The sequence below is a fragment of the Pteronotus mesoamericanus genome, unplaced genomic scaffold, assembly GCF_021234165.1.
Source record: "Pteronotus mesoamericanus isolate MK-2021 breed Mesoamerican mustached bat unplaced genomic scaffold, CSHL_Meso_final contig_94, whole genome shotgun sequence".
Classification (NCBI taxonomy): domain Eukaryota; kingdom Metazoa; phylum Chordata; class Mammalia; order Chiroptera; family Mormoopidae; genus Pteronotus; species Pteronotus mesoamericanus.
In genome coordinates, this window is record NW_026555285.1 from 5,986,351 (window position 1) to 5,993,982 (window position 7,632).

The following is a 7,632-nucleotide window of genomic DNA, read 5'->3' on the forward strand; positions in this document are numbered from 1 at the left end:
AGAAGTAAACCTCTAGCTGGGGAGTGAATTGGACAATGTAGATACCAGATACTCAGTTTCCATCTGGATCCATATGTTATTTCCATTCTACTCCAAGTGAGATAGCACTGCTTTTAACCACAGACTAAAAGAGCTCTGGAAATCAGACTATCAGGCCTGTCCCTTCCATTTCTCCTCTCCACCATGCACTCCCAAACTCCATGTACTCCACACATACCTACCAGCTGCCCCCAGGAGCCAGCTGCCCAAAGCCAGGGCTGTCCGCACAAGTCTTCATATGGGTGGATAGCCTCTGGCAGCAGGAGGAGCCCTTCAGCAAAATTGTCCCTTTGGCCTCAGCTCTGATTTTTTACTGTAAATCAGGTCTGGCAAAAAATAATACATAACCATCGTAGAAAACATGAAAAATACACAAAAGTTTTTGTTTTTTAAATCCCTCATAATCTCACAACCCAGAGGGATGACTGTCAATATTTATTTTGGTACAGTAAAAAGAAATTTAATCCAAAAAAACATGTAAATGTTCATTTAGTTGGGTTCACACTGTATATGCAATTTTGAATCCTGCTTTACTTCTTCTTTTTCTACTTCACTTTATAGTGTGAGCCCTTTTTCATGTTATAAAAACATTCTTTATAATCATCACACACATCTACTCTATATAAAGTAATGATTATAGAGATCAAGGAGAAAATACAAAATTGAAGGGAAAAAGTAAACAATCTAAAACTTGAAGATGAAAGAATAATCATTCCAATTACCAATTTGCAAGTCCTAACAGTTATGGGGGAGGATGTTCAAGAAAAAAATTAGGAACTAGTACAAGAGGAATGAAGCTACTTTGATAAATGTATAAAATAATGAGAAGATAGTCATTAACATAAGCATAACATATAATATTTAAATACCAAGAAAACAATGGTTGTTGTACAGCATCAAAATACATTGGTAAGATTAATGTAGTTTTATTAAATAATAAAAGAGAAACAGTTACATTTTTAAAAGTTGCTTAGAGAAAATATGCAAAAATGAGCTCATTAACTGTAAGTATAATATTCTTAAATGATGTTGCAGGTTCTAACATTAGATTCCCTTTGGAAGCTTTAGTGAGAGCGTAGAAAAAGAGGCAATGGCAGAACTGTCTAATTCCCTAACTCTTTCCCGGCCAAAGATTATTCTCAAGAACAAGAAAAAAAATATAGTATTTAAACTCTAGCAAAGTATTTTGTGTTCACTGGAGTTTGATCCTGATACCACCAGCCCCTTGCTTTGCTTCAGAGCTACCTCTCGCTCCCCAGTTTTAGTCAGTGGGGGGTGGTGGGGGGTAGACCCTGAGCTGGACAGATCCGGGAAGAAAGAATTCAGATAAGAGCCTGGGGGAAGATTGTGGTGTGGCTTATGTGCATAGGTGGTACTACTAATATTCTTTAAAGCATTCATAAACAAAAATTTCATCAATAAACTTTTTATTGACAACCTAGTAAGTGCTATGCCAAATGATATGGCTAGAAATTAATAAAGTCTTCTATATATGAAAGTCAAAGAGAAAACTGTCTAAATAAATTCAGTCTAATATTTGAAAAATATATAATAGATGGGGTGAATAAAAAAGAATTCTGGTTGATTTAAATTAAAAAAGATTTTGTTTAGGGAAAAAAAATGTGAATCAAGAAATTGGAAAGGCAAAGTGGAATAGTAGTCAGGAGACCATTTTCAGCCTGTGCATTAGCTGTACAATTTTGAGTGAGACATTTAATTTTTCTGGGTTTTAGTTTCTTTCTCTGTAAAACAGAAATTAGTGTTTGCAAACTAAAATAAATAAAATACTCTTCCAAAGGACTCATGGGTTCAAGAGGAAATTACAATGGAAATTCAAATACATTTATATAATACTTTTTATTTTTCAATTACAGTTGAAATATAATATTATATTAGTTTCAGGTGTACAACATAGTGATTAGATATTTATATAACTTACAAAGTGATCACCCTCAAACATATTGTATCCTTATAATACATACATAGTTATTATAATAATATTGACTATATTCTGTGCTATGCATTCCCACTACTGTTTTTTTTAATTGACAATTTGCATGTCATAATCCTTTTTCACCCATGCCCCCAAACCTCCTCCCACATGGCAGCCATCAAAATGTTCTCTGTATCTATGAGTTGGGTTTTTTTGTTTATTTGTTATTTTGTTTTTTAGATTCCACATATAAATGAAGCCAGATGGTATTTGTCTTTCTCTCTCTGACTTATTTCCCTTAGTATAATACCCTCCAGGTCCATTATGTTCTCACAAATGGCAAGATTCCATTATTTTTTATGGCTGAATAATATTCTATTGTATATATACAGCAGATCTTCTTTGTCCATTAGTCTATTGATTAACACTTAGATATCCTCCATATTTTGGCAATTATAAATAATGCTGCAATAAACATAAAGATGCATGTGTGTTTTTGAATTAACATTTTGGGTTTCTTCAGAGAAATAGCCAAAAGTGAAATTGCTGGATCCTTCTTTACCTCCTGTTACAGTCTTTGTTTTAAAGTCTATTTTGTCTGGTATAAGTACTGCTACTCCAGCTTTTTTTCTTTCATTTCCATTTGCATTCCATCCCTTTACTTTCAGTCTGTGTGTGTCTTTTGATCTGAAGTGGGTCGCTTCTAGGCATCATATATTTGGGTCTTATTTTCTAATCTGTTCAGGTACCCTGTGTATTTTTATTGGAGTATTTAATCCATTTACATTTAAAGTAATTATTGGTTCTATGTACTTATTGCCATTTTATTATTCATACATTTGATTTTTTTCTTCTTAAAGAACTCTCTTTAATATTTCTTGTAATATTGGTTTGGTGGTGATACACTCCTTTAGCTTTTTCTTGTGTGGGGGCTTCTTTATTTGTCATTCAATTCTAAATAATAGCCTTGCTGGGTAGAGTAAGCTTGGTTGTAGGTCCCTGCTTTTGATCACTGTTAATATTTCATGCCAGTGTCTTCTGGCTTGCAAAATTTCTGTTGAGAAATCAGTTGAAAATCTTATGGGAGCTCCCTTGTAAGTAACTGCTTTCTCTTGTTGCTTTTAAGATTCTCATTCTGTGTTTAACCTTTGGCATTTTAATTATGATGTGTCTTAGTGTGGGCCTCTTTGTGTTCATATTGTTTGGAACTCTGCACTTCCTGGGCTTGTATGTCTATGTCCTTCACCAGGTTAGAGAAAATTTTCATCATTATTTCTTCAAATAGTTTTTCATTCCTTGCTCTCCCTCTTCTCCTTCTGGGACCCCTAAGATTTGGATATTGGTGTGCTTGATATTGTCCCAGAGGTGCCTTAAACTATCCTCATTTTTTAAGATTCTTTTTTTTCTTTGCTGTTCTGATTGGATGTTTTCTGTTGCGTTGTCTTCCAAATGGCTGATTCAGTCTTCTGCTTCATTTAATCTACTCCAATTCACTGTAATGTATTCTTCATTTCAGTTATTGTATTCTTCATTTCAGACTAGTTCTTTTTCATGTTTTTTATTTCCATTTTTATGTTTCCTATTCCTTTGTTAAAGTTCTCACTGAGTTCACTGAGCATCCTTTTAACCAGCGTTTTGAACTCTGTATCTGATAGATTGTTTGTCTTCATTTCACTTAGTTCTTTTTCCGTTCTTTCATTTGGGACATGTTTCATCTTCTCATTTTTGCTGCCCCCTGTGTTTCAATGCATTATGTAAAGCTGCAATGTCTCTTGGTGTTGGTAGGATGACCTGATGTAGTATGTGTTCTGGGGAGGCCAGTGGCACAGTCTCCCTGTTTACCTGAACTAGGTACTCCAGATGTGTCCCTTGTGTAAGTTGTGTGTACCCTCTTGTTATAGTTGAGTCTTGATGGCTGTTGCATATCAATGGGAGGAGTTAACCCTCAGGCTGATTGGCTATGAGGACTGGCTGTGAGTACAGTGGCAGAGCTGTTGTGCAAGCAGTATTTGCTTTAGCAGGGTTATGGTGCCTGCCAAGTCTACTTTTTGGGTATGTTATTTGTGGAAGTGGTTGGGTGGTGGTCTTGTGTGGTCTGAAACTAGTCACTGGGTGTGTTGGTTCTGGGCCCTATGGGGAGGAGCTCTGGTGTAGGCCAAGGCCAGCCACTGCTTTTGCTCTAACCAGAACCACCTTATATGAGCTAAAAAATAATTTGAAGAGGGTTGCCACTTGTGTTGCATTTGGAGGTGCCCAGGAGAGGCTAAGTGGCAAACTGAGGCTGGCTGCCACTAGTGCCAGGCTTAGGACCACTTAGCAAAATGTATGGACATGCTGAAGCTAAATGCTGCATATTTGAGATTTGTGAATCTTTTGAGAGATTTTAGGAAAGTCTGCAGTACAGGCCATTTGTATGGAAAAGCCCCTAGAAATCACTTGAGTGGACTCAAAAGTTGGGTAGGTTGGGGCCTCAAGGAATCACCTGGGCAAGGTGAACAATGTTAGCCAGGTTGATGGACAATAAAATATGGTACCTGCCTGTGCCTGCAGGTGGGGGATTAGCAAAGGAACGATGGATTTTGCCAGCATGTCTGTTTGGGAGAAAGCTGCCCCTCTAACCCTAACCCTAAAGCCACATAGTTCAGTTCTTCCCTGTATGTCCCTTGTACTTTTTGAGCTTCTGCTCCAGCACTGGAGCTCAAAGCAAGTGACTCTGTCAGCAAGTAAGTCTGCGCACGGACCTTTTAAGAGGAAAGCTTGGGACTGGGACTCTAGCAGTTCCCTGTCTCAGTTACAATCCCTGTTGGTTTTCACAGCCAGAAGTTCTAAGAACCTTTTTTCTAAGCACTGAAACCCTGGGCTGGGTAGCCCCTTTTGGGCCTGGGATGCTTCACACCTCAAGGGGGACGTTTACAGCCAAGATATCCCTCCAATTTTTAACCACCACGTGTGGGTGTGGGACCTACCCATTCTGGGTCTATGTTCCTCCTACCAGTTTGGATGTAGCTCCTTCTTTATATCCTTAATTATGGCAGTTTTGTTCAGCTAGACTTCAGGTGGCTCTCAGTGATGGTTTAGTCTGCGGTTTAGCTGTAATTTTGATGTGATCATGGAAGAAAGTGAGCACATCATTTACCTATTCCACCATCTTCACTGGAAGTCCACAACACATTTTTGTATGTATAACAACATATCAAAACTTGTGGGTAATTGAAAGGTAATGGTAATTAGTATTAATTACAATAAAATGCATACATGTAAGTGAATCTATTCAAAATATGTTGACATGCCCTTGCTGGTGGGGCTCAGTTGATTGGAGCATTGTCAAGTACACCGAAGGATTGGGGGTTTGATTCCTGGTCTGGGTACATACCTAGGCTGCAGATTCAATCCTGTGTATGGGAAGCATCTAATCGATGTTTCTCTTTCACATTGATGTTTCTCTCTTTTTCCCTTCCTCTCTCTCTTAAATCAATAAGCATGTTTAAAATTTTTAAAAAATATATATTGGGGAGCCTGGAGCCCACCCTAGGAGCCTGCCCTAGGAGCCACAGCCCAGCAGCGAGAGCCAACTACAGTCGGGAGGGTCCATTCTCGTGATTCTCAACGGAGAGTGAAAACACGGATTCATAACGAAAACAAGCCCCCATTGCCCACTGATTCTTAAAAGACAGAAGATGCTCCATCCTGTTCAAAATGCCTCAGGTGAAATATCAGAGGAGGATCCCAAGAATCCCCCTGCCCAATAAGAGGCTGGTCAAGTGCAGGCCTCCAAGGAGGTGGCAGAGTCCACCTCTTTCAAGTTTCCAGCTGGGATAAAGATTATTAACCACATCACCATTCCCTACACCCAAGTGGTGGCGATCTCCAACACTGCCAATATCCAGAAAATCATCACAGCATTGACTGCCAAAGGAAAAGAGAGTGGCAGCACTGGACCCAACAAATTAATCCTCCTCAGCTTTGGGGAGCCCCCACTTACCCTCCAGGATCCCAGCCTCAAGCCCAAACCAGCAATGATCACAAGAGGACAGAAGTGATCACTGAGATCCTGAGACCATAGCCTGCAGACGTTCACAGATGTGAATCTTCCTAGACTACCTGGAGCCCTTCTCGGGCAGAAATGGGAGAACTGTGCTAGTGGTGAGGCAGCAGCCTGCACTCTTAACAACAGGTTGACCAGCATCCAGTTGCTTGGAAAGATGAGTTCTGATGGACTGGGCTCCTGCACCGTCAAGCGAGAGTTGGAGGGAAGGGAGAACTGGTACTTGGAGCAGAGTCAGGACAAGGTGAACCATTCTGTCACTCACTAGGGAAATCAGAGCCCATGCAGGGAAGTTCTAAGAAGGGAAATGGATCAAGTGGCCTGTGCAGCAGAATTTCCAAGTGCTGGTATTAGCACTCACTTAATGCGATTCTGTATAACTTTTGAACTACATTTCTGCTTGGGATCTTTCTCCCTCATCTGCTAAATTTTCTTGGGGACATATTCGTCTGGCTCTGTATTCCATTGGCCCTATGGTTTAGTACTCCGCCCTTAGTAGGTATTCAGGAAATGATGAAGAGCTCTTAGTTTGGAAAACCACTTAAACTTTAAAAAAGTAACTCAATAATATGAAAAGAATACAGCATTTTAACCAGATAGTTTTCTTAGCAGATATATTAATAGAAAATAGTGAGTTAGCTGTGAATATTAAATATTTCTCAGCAATCAAAATTGATTTGATCCAATCGTGTGACCTGAGGTTGTTTTTCACAGTTGCTGCACATCTAGATGCTGTTGTATATTCCTTTTAATCATTCACTCCAAAACCTTTCAAAGTGAACATTTACCTGGATGTCTACATACATAAAAATTGAGCTGTTCCCTTAAAACTTGTATATTTTATAAAGTTATTTATATAAGTATATAAACATAATAAACCTTTATATAAGTATATTAAATACATGAACTTACAAATATAAATAAACAAATAAATCAAATATATGCTGATGTAAGAAATATCCAAACCTGTTGGAATTTTTATGAGTTTATTCGAGCCAAACTGATGACATGCCAGGAAACACAATCTCAAACACTCCTGAGAGTGACATTTTTGCAGTTTCTTTTACACATTTGGAATTATGGAGGGAATGTAATGAAGAGTACATGAAGGTGAGAGAAAGCCAGGTACAGGATACTTAACAAGGTTGTGTGCTCCCTTGAGGGTTATTAAGCCTTCAGGAGTTCTGGAAATGAGGATTACATCCAGGCATTTCAAGGGTGTGCTAACTTATATGCACAAGAACAATGGATAAAGTTTATTAAAAAAAGAAGTTAAAGGCCTGGGGTATTACTACCCACATGCCCAGTTAGTAATTTATGATCAGATCACCCTTTCAGGTTACTTCAATCACTGAATTTATTCATACACCCTTTATCATTCATGAAATAAGATAGATGAAAATAATTGACTACATGTGCAATTACAAAGGGAGGAGAAAAGAAAACAAAAGGAAAATAATGAAATTATAAAGAAAATGAAGGAAATAGAAAAATAATAAAGTATAATTTAGGACTTCAAGAAGGCAGAGCAGTGAATGAAAGTCACACTGACCTTCTTCCAGGACCAATCTGGAATTACAACTAAATTGTGGAGAAATCACCTGGAACAACCAAC

At 38.3% G+C, this 7,632-nt stretch overlaps 1 pseudogene; it reads left to right on the forward strand.

Moving 5' to 3' along the window:
- Positions 1 to 5,601: 5,601 nt before the first annotated feature.
- On the forward strand, positions 5,602 to 6,285 carry LOC129081018 (forkhead box protein M1-like; annotated as a pseudogene).
- Positions 6,286 to 7,632: the final 1,347 nt, after the last annotated feature.